The sequence below is a fragment of the Pseudophryne corroboree genome, chromosome 6 (genome assembly GCF_028390025.1).
Source record: "Pseudophryne corroboree isolate aPseCor3 chromosome 6, aPseCor3.hap2, whole genome shotgun sequence".
Classification (NCBI taxonomy): Eukaryota; Metazoa; Chordata; class Amphibia; order Anura; family Myobatrachidae; genus Pseudophryne; species Pseudophryne corroboree.
Window position 1 is genome coordinate 237,343,162 of NC_086449.1, and position 15,605 is coordinate 237,358,766.

The 15,605-nt window shown below is 44.5% G+C and overlaps 1 protein-coding gene across 2 annotated transcripts in view; it reads right to left on the reverse strand.

Annotated features, from left to right (window-relative positions):
• MFGE8 (milk fat globule EGF and factor V/VIII domain containing) overlaps positions 1-15,605 on the reverse strand; it is an 87,926-nt gene that overhangs the window by 67,654 nt on the left and 4,667 nt on the right. The window lies entirely within an intron of this gene.

Consider the following 15,605-nt stretch of genomic DNA (forward strand, 5'->3'; position numbering starts at 1 on the left):
GAGTGCAGGGAGAGCCGGGTGCGGTGAACAGCAGTCGGCTGTGGGTGAGGATTGCTCCCCCGGCCTGCGCAGCCAGCGTGAGGAGGAGAGACACCGGGGGCCAGAGGTAGGCAGCTGCCGCATTCGTGCATTATATAACACGGGGGGGAAGGGGGGTGGGGGGAGAACTACAAGTTTCAGCTGGCGGGGCAGGCACACCTGCAGTGTAATGAGCAGCATCTCCAGGTCAGTTAATTGCACCATACACCCATGCCTGGGTGCAGCTGCCTCCATGTACTGTCAGTCTCCAGTCCTCATATCATATGCTGCACTAGTGTCTGTGATAGAGCCTCTATTACAGACACTAGTGCAGCATATGATATGAGGACTGTACACTGACAGTGCCTGGAGGCAGCTGCGGCCAGGCATGGGTGTATGGCAGGTGTATAATGTACAGCAATGAGTACACTGCCATCCCTCTATCATACTCATTGCTGTACATTATACATCTGCCATACACCCATGCCTGCAGCAGCTGCCCCCATCAACTGTCAGTGTACTGTCCTCATATCATATGCTGCACTAGTGTCTGTGATAGAGGGATGGCAGTGTACTCATTGCTGTACATTATACACCTGCCATACACCCATGCCTTTTTATATTCTGTTAATTTTTATTTTTATTAAAATTTGTTTTATTTTATTTCTGTATTTTTTTATTTGTGAGGGGTGGTGTGGTGGTGGTGGAGGGGGTGTGTGTGTGCCAAATTACTGCCTTGCCACGGGTGCTGAAAATCCTAGTTCGGCCCTAGTTCTGTGGATGTAGGCTTGCTCAAATCCTTCTGTCTCTTCATGTAATTCCAGACAGACCGATGATCAGGGCTCTCTGGGGGCCATATCACTTCCAGGAGTCCTTGTTCTTCTTTCTGCTGAAGGTAGTTCTTAATGACATTGGCTGATGTTTGGGTCTGTTGTCCTGCTGCAGAATAAATTTGGAGCCAATCAGATGTCTCCCTGATGGTATTGCATGATGGATAAGTACCTGCTTGTATTTCTCAGCATTGAAGTACAAAGAAACGGGCAACGTTGAGGACCATAGACCAGGCCTGGCCAACCTGTGGCTCTCCAGATGTAGTGAAACTACACATCCCAGCATGCCCTGCCACAGTTTTAGCATTCCCTAATAGCAAAACTGTGGCAAGGCATGATGGGACTTGTAGTTTTACAACAGCTGGAGAGCCACAGGTTGGCCAGGCCTGCCATAGACGAAGAACTGATGCTATTTTGAAGGCAAAGGGTGGTCACACCAAATATTGATTTGATTTAGATTGCTCTTCTGTTCATTCACTTTGCATTTCATTAATTGATAATAAAAACTATTAACTTTTCTATTTTTGAAGGCATTCTTACTTTGCAGCATTTTTTCCACACCAGCCTAAAACTTTCCCACAGTACTATGTGTGTGTATATTTTTTTATTATAGTGTGTGGCCCTGGCCCCCAAAAGGGTGGATTTTCTTTAGGCTGTAGCTAGGCTGCAGGAGGGCTCTGTCAGGCTGTTGGATAAAGTTAGGTTATGAGAAGAGTAAGGCTGCAGGAGATTTAGGTGCTGCAGGGTGGAGTTAGGCTGCAGGAGGGCTCAGTTAGGCTGTGGGAGGGAGTTAGGAGGTTTAGGATTAGGGGGTGAAGGGTAAACTATTGCGATGTTGTTGTATATAGCACTCATAATCTGGCAAAATGGATAATCCGGCACAGAGCTGTAACCAAGGTGCTGGATTATACAGGTATGTTTATATTTATATATTGTACAGAGAGCACAGCACTCACCTCAATACATCAGTACATAAATAATGGTGTTTTAGTTCATGGCTTGTACAATGCATTTAAACTTGCAGCCCAACATTAAGGGACCCCCATCTCACTGCAAGTCCTACTCTATCACCTATTTTAAATGCATTATACAATCCATGAACTAAAACCCAATTATTTATGTATGTACGGATGTACTGAGGTGAGTGAGCTTACTAAGGTGAGTGCTGGGCTCTCTGTACAGTATTATTTAAGCAATGTGGTCACAGGCCACTGCACCCCGGCTGGGGGGTGATGAGTGCAGGTTTGCACCCCATTCATTGATCTGTTTGTTTCTCTGTCCAGTTATGCATTCGAACACCCCTGCACAGATTGGGATGAAACCAATGCAAGGTGGTCCAGATCCTGGTCAGGATTTAGGGCAGTTAGAGACCCGGTCGGACCTCACAGTGTAATGTGCCAGGCAGAACCCAGGAAGCCTGTTCTGGGCTTTAATAAACTGTAGTAATCGACCGAAATAACCATAAATCAATGAACTAAAATAAATTACAGATATGGAGGTGGGAAGACAAAAAATGTTGTGTACCCAAAAGCCTTGAAATAGAAACATACTACTACCATTTATATAGCGCACACATATACCGCAGCACTTCACAGGGAATATTTGGCCATACACATAATTTCCTGCCCCAGTGGAACTTACTATCTATGGGCCTAATTCAGACCTGATCGTAGCAGCAATTTGTTAGCTAATGGGCAAAACCATGTGCAGTGCAGATATAACATTTGCAGAGAGAGTTAGATTTGGGTGGGTTGTATTGTTTCTGTGCAGGGTAAATACCGGCTGCTTTATTTTTACACTGCAATTTAGATTACAGCTTGAACTCACCCCACCCAACTCTAACTCTCTCTGCACATGTTATATCTGCCCTCCCTGCAGTGCACATGGGTGGTCATTCCGAGTTGATCGCTAGCTGCACATTTTCGCAGCGATCAGGCTAAAAAACGGCAGGAGAGAAGAAGGGAAAGGGTTCGAAATGCCCTAAAGTGGTGCACACAATATTTTATTAAAATATAACTTTTATTGTAATTTATGGTAAAACCAGCGAATATTAAAAGGAAAAGTAAAGTAGTGTGAATAAGAAAGAAATCGTGATTAAAATTAAAAGAGCTGCGCACTAGATGTCACCCAAATGACTCCTATATTATTCGTAAGGTTTCAGGATAATGAGGAGTGTATCGGGAGTATATAATTCCTATATAGCTGTAGTTAATATTAAACACTACGTTTCTGCTAGCTGTAAAGGAACTCCTTAAATAAATGTCTCAAATTTTCTAATCCCTCCCAGGATTTATGATATGAAACCGTTAGGGAAACAGGACTCCAGTTTTCATGGTGTATGCTCTAATATAATAATGGTAATACTCTAATGATTTGCTGTGTATAGTAGTAACAGTAATTATACTTAATAGAATTATCACCCAATGCTGTGTGCTATACTTTCAATGTATCACAGGGATGGTAACAGAACTCTGGCTAAGCTTCAAATATGTCTCAAAAGCATCTGAGTGCCCTCCTGAACTCCATAAATGATGTTGCATCCACTAGAAGAGAACCATAAACATAATGATACAAATGTATCACCTAAGAGAGAAACAGCAGCTGTCAGTTCACAGGTTAAACTCTGGCAGCCTTAGATCTTTTGGCTGAAAAACGGCAGTTCTGCACATGCATCGCAATGCGCACGTGCGACGTACGGGCACAACGAACGATGCAGTTTTGAACAGGGTCTAGCGATGCATTTCAGTCGATTTGTTGCCGCAGAGCGATTGACATGAAGTGGGCGTTTCTGGGTGGCAACTGACCGTTTTCAGGGAGTGTTTGGAAAAACGCAGGCGTGCCAGGGAAAACGCAGGCATGGCTGGGCGAACGCTGGGCGGGTGTGTGACGTCAAATCCGGAACTGAATAGTTTGAATAGGTTTTGAGCTACTTTGAAACTACACAAAAAAAATTTGCAGGCGCACTGCGATACAACCGTTCGCACTTCTGCTAAGCTAAAATACACTCCCAGTGGCCGGCGGCATAGCGTTTGCACGGCTGCTAAAAACTGCTAGCGAGCGATCAACTCGGAATGACCCCCATGGTTTTGCCCATTCGCTAGCAAATTTGCTGCTGCGATCAGGTCTGAATTAGGCCCTATATTCCCTACCACATGTACACACAGACACATTCACACTAGGGTTAATTTTGTTGGGAGCCAATTAACCTACCAGTATATTTTTGGATTGTGGGAGGAAACCGGAGCACCCGGAGGAAACCCACACAAGTACGGTGAGAATATACAAACTCCACACAGTTAGGGCCAAGGTGGGAATCGAACCCATGACCTCAGTGCTGTGAGGCAGTAATGCTAACCATTACACCATCCGTACTGCCACACTGATAACAGAAGGAAAACTTTAAACCCATCTCACAATGGAAAAGTAATTCTAAAACTGAACATAAAGAAAAGCTGGGGATCAGGGCTGGCGACACCCCAAAAACGACACTGGGCAGCCACACTTGTAAGTAGACAATTTATCTCATAGATTTGTTATTCTGTGGTCTAATATTTGTAACCGGAAAGGATACAGCTTTATGTATTTTGCCAGGATATGTGCAATTTAAACACCATCAATGAAAATCTTTGTCATAAGGTATAAAAAAAAACATGTGGCACCATGTGTTAAAAGAATTGATTGCATTCCTAGTTTGGTGTTAAGGGATACTGGATATGAACCTACACATACATAGATATTTAGTATTTCCCACAGATCCCCAATAGGTCACAGTAGGATATGTAAAATGGTCATATGGGTCGCTGTTACAATTATGCCCTCGTATGTGACCACACCACTTCTAAGCTGCAACAATCTTTGAGCCATTGTGCACATAAATCATTAGTGCTTCTACACAAGTTTTAGGATAAAATTAAATAAATATATCAATGCACCTCTGCGTGACAGCTTTATATAGCTCCTAGTTTGTATGAGGTGATTCACCATGAACACCCTCCAAATACCAAAAGGAACAGGAAGCTTCATGAGTTTGCATGCATGCATGCATGCAAGGTCCGGTGTGAACTGCAACGACCCAGGAATAACCCGGCTCTATCTTCCAGGTCTGAAAGGGGTTAAGTACGGAAACCCCGGCTTTAAACGAGCCGGGTTAAAGTCAGGGTTTATGTCTGAAAGGGGTATGAGAGTAGCTGCAACTAGGTAAGAGATCCTTACTAAGATTTACAGTGTCACAAAGTACAACCACCATATATGGATGGGGTCACATGCAGTTTTACAGGTCATAAAGCATCTGGAAAGTACCACGGTATATAAGGTGTTTCTGGTTTGGTGTACCATTGGTGGATACATTTGGGAAGTTGGCCATTTTGTTTCACATGTTTAGGTAGATCCTTGAATTAGAGTAGGCCATGTGTTATTTAGCAAATAGCTGACATAAGCAATATCCCCAATTGCACTTAGGGGGTCATTCAGAGTTGATCGCACGTAGCAACTTTTTGCTGCTTGTGCGATCAATTAGACGCCCCTATGGGGGAGTGTATTTTATCATAGCAGGGCTGCAATCGCTTGTATAAAGATCTCCACTAATGGGACTTATACAGAATTTACCATCAATTGGTTATCATCATCCTTACTGAGTGCAACGCTCCACAATCTGCAAAACTCAGCCAGTTAAAATCCAGGGGTCTCCAGATATTATACCTTGTCACTTTTTAAAATTATGGTTTTTTTTAACAAATGTGTTTATGATAACAAGCCGTTTTATAAATATAATTTTTTATAATCTTTATACAGCCAGCGCTGGTTATTCGTTATTTTGTTTGCAAGTAAGGAGCAGGCCTAGTAGAATCTGACCCATCGTCATAGCACATTATAGCCAACAGCAGTCGAGATCCCGACAGTCAGAAGACTTATGGGCCCTACACACTGCGCGATATTAGTGAAAGATATGAACGTTCTCGTTCATTAATGAATGCACTCGTTCATCGCTGGTGCCCCGTCGCCTGTGCATGCAGGCCAATATGGACGATCTCGTCCATATTTGCCTGCACTTCTATGGAGCCGAGTGACGGGGGTAGTGAAGAAGCTTCACTCCCCCCGTCACTGCCCCCCCCCCCCCTGCCGCCGGGTCACCCATATTCGCAGTCGGGCAGCTCGGCGACGGATCGCTCATTGTGTAGGGCCCATAACAGGGTATCCTGCTAGATCCGGGAGGTAAGTACTGGGATTGGGGAGGTTAGGGTAAGGCTGCAGGAGGGGAAGGTAAGGGTAAGGATTTGGGGTAGGGTAAAAATACTTACCGCCATTTGTGGGTATTCTGGATGTCGAGATCCCGCAATCTGTTTTCCGTGGGGAACCCAACTGCCATGATTTCGTACCCAAGCCCTCCAAAGAGACATTTACAGAACTGTTGCAGGGTACGCGTTATTAGGCAACACATTTAAATTCGGTATTATAACTATGTATAGCTCTGCATTTACGATGGTATTAAAGCAGCATTTAATTTTTCTGAAAATGTAAAAACAAATGTTGCCAATTTCTGACACATAGCGTCCTCATCTCTCTGCTGTAGCATGGAATGACAGATATATAACTGCAACATTTTATTGATGTAGCTGGCTGAAATGTCTCATTCATGTGGTTACATGACACATGCAATCGTTACACAGAAACCCCTCAGGGACCTACAGTAAGTGGCTTACTAAACACTTTCTTTTTGTATTAATACATTCTCTCTCTCTCTAATATATATATCGTTAACAGATAAATATATTTATCTATATCTATCTTTATATAAACAGGTTGATCATTTGCAGATAGTAGCATTCAGTAGGATGGCGGTCATTAGGTCGACATACATTGGGTTGACCACATTTGGTCGACACGGTCATTAGGTCGACATGAGTTTTTACCATTTTTTTTTTTTTTTTTTACCTTTTTCATACTTAATGATCCACGTGGACTACAATTGGGAACGGTAACCTGTGCTGAGCTCAGCGGTAGCAGAGCGAGGCACTTTGCCTGAAGCATGGCGAGTGAAGCGAGCCATGCGAGGGGACACGATGCACTAATTGGGCTTCCCGGTCACTTTACGTAGTAAACGACACCAAAAAAAGTTTTTTAAAAAACTCATGTCGACCTTTTTCCATGTCAACCTAGTGATCATGTCGACCAAATGTGTTCGACCCAATGTATGTTGACCTAATGAACCACACCCCATTCAGTAATGTGACCTATCTAAATGTACTTTTCCATCCCTAGGCCATCTGTAAAAGTCTGTGTCATGTAAAACATAGATAAACATTGGTGGGCATTTAAAATTACCTTGGCACACGTTTCCCAACTTCAGTTCTCAAGGACTGGACCTCAAACAGTGCCTAGCTGGTGTTCAGGTGTATTTACACAGTTTCTGTGGCTGATTAAAACCAAGTGATATGCATGCTAGAATTTAGCCAGCCTCAGAACCTGTGTAAACCATAAGTGTCCTGGATTAAAAGAAATATTATGGCAAGCCTAGCAAAAGGTAAATGTTTGCCGACTGTGTGGCATTCACGCTTTTAGCTTTTACTAGATTCAGAATTAACAAGTAAACCAATAATTAAGAATGAATGCTTTAGTAAACACAAGCCCTGTAAACTTCTACTCATAACAGGTGACGTTAGAAATGATTAGGGTTAGGATGGATGCACGAGTTTGGGGCTCTTACACAGTTTGTTCACTATAAATACAAGATCGTACCTGGGATAATGAGCCACGGAGATAAGTCGATAAAGGCAGTAACAGCACAAAGCTGACTGATCACAGATGAAGATATGACTTCACAGAAGAAATATAAAATTATAACATCACTGAATAATCTAGTAGTTATGTGATCCTGAAAACACTGTTTACTTATATTTGCCAGGTAAAGTCTTTTTACTGTTTACCAGGAAAGCCCTGACAAGAAAAAAAATCCCCATCTTGCTACACTCTGTACCATATTGTATTTATCTTATATAACTAGATCTCTGTTTCTATTATATTATACTAGTTACCAAGCTGTCAAAATAATAGAACATCATAACAGTAATGTCAGTGCCGCACCCTGTGATCCCCCGAATGGAGCAACACTTGAATTGCTCTATCAGGCGCCATCTAGTTGCCACCAGCACACAACACTGCAGCATTAGCCTTTTATTATATACAGTAGGATACAGTATATATTGTTGAGTGGTAGGGGAGGGGGGGGAAGTGAATTACAGGTAAGTAGGAGAGCAGTACAGCACATGTACAGCATGATGGGGATTTTTCTTAAGTCAGAACTTTCAGGACTTTCCAGGTAGGCAGTAAAAATATTTCACCTGGCAAACAGTAATTAGCCATAACATTATTATTGTATTTATCAGGTATTTACCAATCCTTAACATTTTTTTTAAATACATAAACAGTAAAAAGGTTAAAAAAAGGAGAACATAGGTCCATTAAAAGATGAATTTGGAGTATTGTTAAATGATGACGAATCAAAAGCAGAAATACTGAACACATTTTTTTCATCAGTGTTCACCAGAGAAGAACTGACGGTGGAAGTAGTACATAGCGATAGTGACAGTGAGGATTCGTGGTTAGATACTTGTTTAAGTGAAGTAGTCAGAGAGAGATTACGCAAAATAAAGATTAATAAATCACCTGGCCCGTACGGACCTCATCCGAGGGTTCTTATGGAGCTTTGGTCACAACTAGCAAGACCCCTATACTTGATTTTCAATAGTTCGGTTAGATCTGGCATGGTACTGAAGGATTGGTGTATAGCAGAGGTAGTGCCATTATATAAAAAGGGATCCAAAAATCATCCGGGTAACTACAGGCCGGTTAGTTTGACATCTATAGTGGGGAAAATATTGGAAGAAATTCTAAAGGGATAGCACACAGGAGTATCTACAGACCACTAAGATTATTAGAAAAAACCAGCATGGGTTTGTGAGGGACAGATCATGTCAAACTAACTTAGTTAACTTCTACGAGGAAGTGAGCGACAATCTTGACCAAGGAAAAGCAGTGGATATGGTCTACTAAGATTTTGCAAAAGCCTTTGATACAGTGCCTCACAGGAGACTAATCATCAAATTAAAAGAGCTTGGCCTAGGAAAAACGGTTTGTACATGGATAAGTAACTGGCTGGACAACAGGGTACAGCGAGTAGTGGTCAATGGGAAGTCCTCAAGCTGGACACCAGTAGTCAGCGGAATACCACAGGGGTCATTACTCGGGCCACTACTGTTCAACATATTTATCAATGACCTAGAAATAGGCCTGGAAAGCACAGTGTCAATCTTTACAGATGATACTAAACTGTGTAGTGTAATTAATTCAGAAATAGATGTGGAGTCTCTGCAGAATGACTAATCTAAACTTGAAATCTGGGCGTCTAACTGGAGAATGAGGTTCAATATAGAAAAATACAAGGTTATGCATTTTGGGACTAAAAACAAACTTGCATCCTACATATTAAATGGGGAAAGTCTAGGGGTAACAGTTTTGGAAAAGGATTTGGGGGTACTCATGGATAATAAACTTAACCGTATACAATGTCAAAGCGCAGTAAAGAAGGCAAGTAAGGTGTTAGCATGCATAAAACGGGGAATTGAGACAAGGGACGAGGATGTAATTCTGCCGCTGTACAAATCATTGGTACGTCCACACCTGGAATATTGCATTCAGTTTTGGGCACCACTGTATAAAAAAAGATATCGGTGAACTCGAAAGGGTTCAAAGGCGAGCTACTAAATTGATTAAAGGGCTAGAGGGACTGGATTACGAGGAAAGGTTGAACATGTATACACTGGAAAAGAGGCGTCTAAGAGGAGTTATTATTAATGTCTTCAAATATGTAAAGGGGCATTACAAAGAGTTATTAGAGGAATTATTTATTAAAAGAACTCTGTTTAGGACACGTGGGCACTCGCTGAGGCTGGAGGAGAGAAAATTCCACACGCAATGTGTCACTGACCTAGGTTGGGGGTGTTGTGAACTCGGTGGTTCTCCCGATGGTAGGGGAGAGGAACCAGAGTTGGGTCGGAACAGGGATGGCTTGATATAGGTCTTCCTCATACAGGACTCTGACAGAAAAGCTTGGTGAAAATATTAAAGGACTTTATTGCAGGAAGAGAGCAACACAATGTCACATAACAGAGAAGGAGTGTATGGAGAAATGTCCAGTGAGTACTTGTGAGTGACGGTAAAAGATACTGGTGACAGAAGAACTTGAGAGCGGTGGTTAAAAGACACTGATGATTTGAAGAACTTGAGAGCGGTGGTTAAGACTGATAATTTGAAGAACTTGAGAGCGGTGGTTAAAGACACTGATGATTTGAAGAACTTGAGAGCGAGGGTTAAAGACACTGATGACTTGTATAACTTGAGAGCGAGGGTTAAAGACACTGCGGACTTGTATAACTTGAGAGCGACGTTTAACCTGCAGCCCACGCTGACTCCAAGAAGCACTGGTGACAAGAGCGCAGTGGAACCCAGCAGCGGCTGGGAACGCTGGAAGCTGTGCAACAACTGACACCTGGAAATGCCGGAGACACTGGGGTACGCTGCAGAGAGATCTGCCGAGGACAGAAGCACTGGCATCCACTTCAGGGGAAAAGACGATACTCAGGCACCGTGGCGCTGCCTGGCGTCTGCCTTTGAATTTCCCGCCTCCGCTGGATTGGCGGAACAGTCTGATGACGTCACCTGCTCCCCGCCCAAGTGATGCCGGGTGTCATGGCGGCGCCCTTGCCCCGGAGAACCGCCGGGAGCCGCGCCAGCCAGGCGCCGGAGCCCGTGGACCAACACAGACCAGCAGGCACGCAGGGGTAAGCACGGTGAACGCCGCCTATGGCGTGTGACAGTACCCCCTCTTCCAGGAGTGGCCCCCGGACACTTTCCAGGTTCTGTTGGATGTCTGGAATGGAAAATCCGCACCAGTCGGGGAGCCATAACTTCAGTAGCCTTGACCCAGCTCCTCTCCTCGGGGCCAAAACCTTTCCACTCCACCAAATACTGTAGATTCTTGTGAAGATAACGAGAGTCAAGAATAGCTTTGATTTCAAAGTCCGTTCCAGCTTCAGACTCTGCAGAGGTTGGCCTTGGGGACTTTGAATGGAACCGGTTTAAAATAAGGGGGCGAAGGAGAGAAACATGAAAGGAGTTTCGTATCCGGAGGTGGGAAGGCAATCCCAATTTGCAGACAACCGGGTTCAGGACTTGTAACACGGGGTAAGGACCAATAAACTTTGGGGCGAACTTCATAGTGGGCACCCTTAACCGGAGGTTGCGGGTGGAAAGCCATACCCTGTCACCAACCTTGTATTGGGGAGCTGCTCGTCGCTTCCTATCCGCAAAGAACTTATAGCGGCCGGAAACTCTCTTGAGATTAGCATGAACTTGACTCCAAATTTGGCTGAAGTGCCGAAGAGTAGAGGCTGCAGCAGGAACCTCCTCTGGAGGACAAATGGGTAATTCAGGAACTTGAGGATGGAACCCATAATTAATGAAAAATGGGGACTCACCAGTCGAAGAGTGGTACAGATGATTATGGGCAAACTCGGCCCATGGCAACAATTCCACCCAATCATCTTGCGAAGGAGAAAGATAAACACGGAGAAAAGTCTCTAAATCTTGAATGACGCGTTCAGTTTGCCCATTGGTTTGTGGATGGTAAGCGGATGAAAACTTGAGTTTTATTTGTAAGGCCGTACAGAGAGCTCTCCAGAATCTTGCAGTGAATTGTACCCCCCGGTCAGAGACAATTTCCTGAGGTAAGCCGTGCAGGCGGAAATGTTCTCGGATAAATAACAAAGCCAACTTGGGAGCTGATGGTAACCCAGTCAAAGGTACAAAATGTGCCATCTTAGAGAAACGGTCGATAATTACCCAGACAGTATTGTGACCCTTGGAGAGGGGCAATTCGGTGACAAAGTCCATAGAGATATGGGTCCAAGGCCTCTGAGGAATGGACAGTGGATGCAATAACCCCGCAGGAGGCATACGAGGAATTTTGTGCTGAGCACACAGAGGACATGAGTTGACATAATCTTGAATATCCTTCTTCATAGTGTCCCACCAGTAAGACGTTCGTAGAAAGTCCCACATCTTTTGAACTCCAGGATGACCGGAAAACTTGGAAATATGAGCCCACTGCAACAACCTTGGTCGAAATTTAGCTGGCACAGACATTCTCCCAGGAGGGGGACCCAAAGCGGTGGGAGCCGCTGACATAGAAACTGGACTGAGAATCAAAGCCTTCTCAACGGAATTCTCCTCATCCGAAGCTGTTAAGGAACGGGATAAAGCATCAGCCTTGGTGTTAAAAGTCCCAGCCCGGTACTTAATAACAAACGAAAACCAGGTAAAGAAGAGCGCCCATCTAGCTTGACGGGGATTCAAGCACTGGGCTGTCTTGAGGTACAGCAAATTCTTATGATCAGTGAAAATTGTAATTAGGTGTTTAGCACCTTCCAAAAGATATCTCCATTCCTCCAAGGCAGATTTTATTGCCAAAAGCTCTTTGTCTCCAATGGTGTAATTCTGTTCCGCAGGAGAGAATTTGCGAGAATGGAAACCACATGGATGTAACTTCCCATCTGGAGCGTACTGCGAAAGCACGGCACCTATACCTACCGAGGAAGCATCAACCTCCAAAAAGAATGGTTTTGAAAAATTTGGTTGTTGAAGGACTGGAGCGGACATAAAGGCTGCCTTTAACTGAGCGAACGCTGCTACAGCTTCGGAGAACCAAAGACTTGGGTCTGCACCCTTCTTGGTTAGGGCAGTAATGGGTGCCACGATGGTAGAGAATCCCTTTATGAATTTCCGGTAGTAATTTGCAAAGCCCAGAAATCGTTATACCGCTTTCAAGGAAAGAGGCTGAGTCCAGTCCCGGATGGCAGTGAGTTTCTCTGGATCCATACGAAGCTCTGTGCCGGAAATGATGTAACCAAGAAATGGAATAGAAGGAACCTCAAAAGTATATTTGGAAATCTTGCCATAAAGATGATTCTCTCGCAATCGAAGAAGTACCTCTTTGACCTGTATTCTGTGCTCTGTGAGATTTCTAGAAAATATCAGAATGTCATCCAAATATACCACTACACTTAGGTATAGCATATCCCGAAAGACTTCGTTAATGAATCCCTGGAAGACGGCAGGGGCGTTGCTGAGGCCAAACGGCATTACCAGACACTCGTAATGCCCGTCCCTGGTATTGAAGGCTGTCTTCCATTCGTCCCCCTGTCGGATACGTATCAAATTATAAGCTCCCCTTAAATCAAGCTTGGTGAAAACTCGGGCTCCGCGAACTCTATCAAAGAGCGGCAAAGGATACTCGTTCTTAATGGTGACATCATTTAGACCACGATAGTCAATACATGGTCTCAGCCCTCCGTCCTTCTTCTTCACAAAAAAGAAACCCGCCCCCGCCGGAGAAGTAGAGGGGCGGATGAATCCTTTCTGTAGATTAGACTTGATATAGTCTGACATAGCTTGGGTCTCGGGCAATGATAAGGGATAAGTGCGACCCCGAGGTGGCATTTTCCCCGGAATGAGCTCAATGGGGCAGTCCCAGGGTCTATGCGATGGTAGCTGATCGGCCGCTTGCTCCGAGAACACGTCAGAAAACTCCAGATAGGCCTCCGGAATGAGCCCTTCATCTGACTTGGAAGATACACGGAGCGGATAGACTGGGGTGAGACAATTTGAATGACAAAAAGAACTCCAAGATGTTATTTGTGTCGAACTCCAGTCGACGTGAGGGTTGTAAAGTTTAAGCGAAGGAAGGCCAAGAACCAGATCGTGGGGCATCTCCCGAATCACTAGGAACTCTAGGTGTTCTTGATGCAGAGCTCCCACTTGCAGTTTGATTGGTACTGTACAACTTGAAATCAGACCGTTAGAAATTTGGGTACCATTGATAGCAGTCAACGTAATAGGTCGTTCGACCGATCGTAGCTGACAACCCAGATCCTGGGCACAGCAAAGGGAAATAAAATTCCCTGCAGCCCCTGAGTCCAGCAGAGCCTTAACGGGTTTGACTATTGACTCGGAGAACAGAGACACGGAGAGTAAACAGTCCACTGGCGGAGAAGGTTTAGAAGAAACTCCTAGCTCGACTCCTCCGGAACAAGCTAGGACTGCCCGTTTCCCGGGCGAGACTTGCAAAACTTGAGTAAGTGATCCGCGGCTCCACAGTAGAGGAGGAGTCTACCCTCACGACGACGCTGACGTTCTTCTGGGGACAGCCGGGATCGATTAATCTGCATGGGTTCATCAGGACTTGGAATAATCGTTTGCTTAGATGGAAGAGATCGGACCCTTGATCGATCTGACCGACTACGTTCGCCACCTCGTTCCTACATGTGAAGATCTACCTTTACACAGAGCGAGATCAACTGTTCTAAAGAATCCGGCAAATCTCTAGTGACCAACTCGTCCTTTAGACGATCGGAGAGCCCGTTCCAAAAGGCAGCCCGAAGGGCATCATTATTCCAGCGCAGTTCTGAGGCTATGGTCTGAAAATTAATCACATACTGTCCCACTGAACGAGAGCCTTGTCGGACACGAAGCAAGTCTGCAGAGGCAGCGGTCATCCTGCCGGGCTCATCAAAGATCCTCCGGAATGACGTAATGAAATTGGTGTAACTAGAAACCAATGGATCAGATCGCTTCCATAACGGAGACACCCAATCCAACGCTGAACCCTCGAGCAAAGAAATAATGTATGCCACCTTGGACTGATCAGTAGGGAAGTTATGTGAAAGCAGTTCAAAATGTACCTCGCACTGATTGAGAAAACCACGGCAATTCTTTGGATTCCCATTATAGCGAGAAGGAGTGACCTGGTTCCAGAGGAGGATGGAATATTACTAGAGACAACCACTGGAGCGGGTACTGGAGCTGGGGCCGGTACTATTGAGGCCAGAGAAGTCTGAATTTGATCCAGCCGACCAGATAATTCCTGGAGATAATGCATCACCTGGCCCTGTGCTGCTTCCTGACTTTGTACTCGAGAAATCAAGTCCTGGATGGTATTTGCCTCTGGGCTCCGATCCCCCGGGTCCATGAGGCCTAAGTATACAGTCACTGACATAGGTTGGGGGTGTTGTGAACTCGGGGTTCTCCCGATGGTAGGGGAGAGGAACCACAGTTGGGTCGGAACAGGGATGGCTTGATATAGGTCTTCCTCATACAGGACTCTGACAGAAAAGCTTGGTGAAAATATTAAAGGACTTTATTGCAGGAAGAGAGCAACACAATGTCACATAACAGAGAAGGAATGTATGGAGAAATGTCCAGGGAGTACTTGTGAGTGACGGTAAAAGATACTGGTGACAGAAGAACTTGAGAGCGGTGGTTAAAAGACACTGATGATTTGAAGAACTTGAGAGCGGTGGTTAAGACTCTGATAATTTGAAGAACTTGAGAGCGGTGGTTAAAGACACTGATGATTTAAAGAACTTGAGAGTGGTGATTAAAGACACTGATGATTTGAAGAACTTGAGAGCGGTGGTTAAAGACACTGATGATTTGAAGAACTTGAGAGCGGTGGTTAAAGACACTGATGATTTGAGGAACTTGAGCGCGAGGGTTAAAGACACTGAAGACTTGTATACCTTGAGAGCGAGAGTTAAAGACACTGATGACTTGTATAACTTGAGAGCGAGGGTTAAAGACACTGATGACTTGTATAACTTGAGAGCGAGGGTTAAAGACACTGATGACTTGTATAACTTGAGAGCG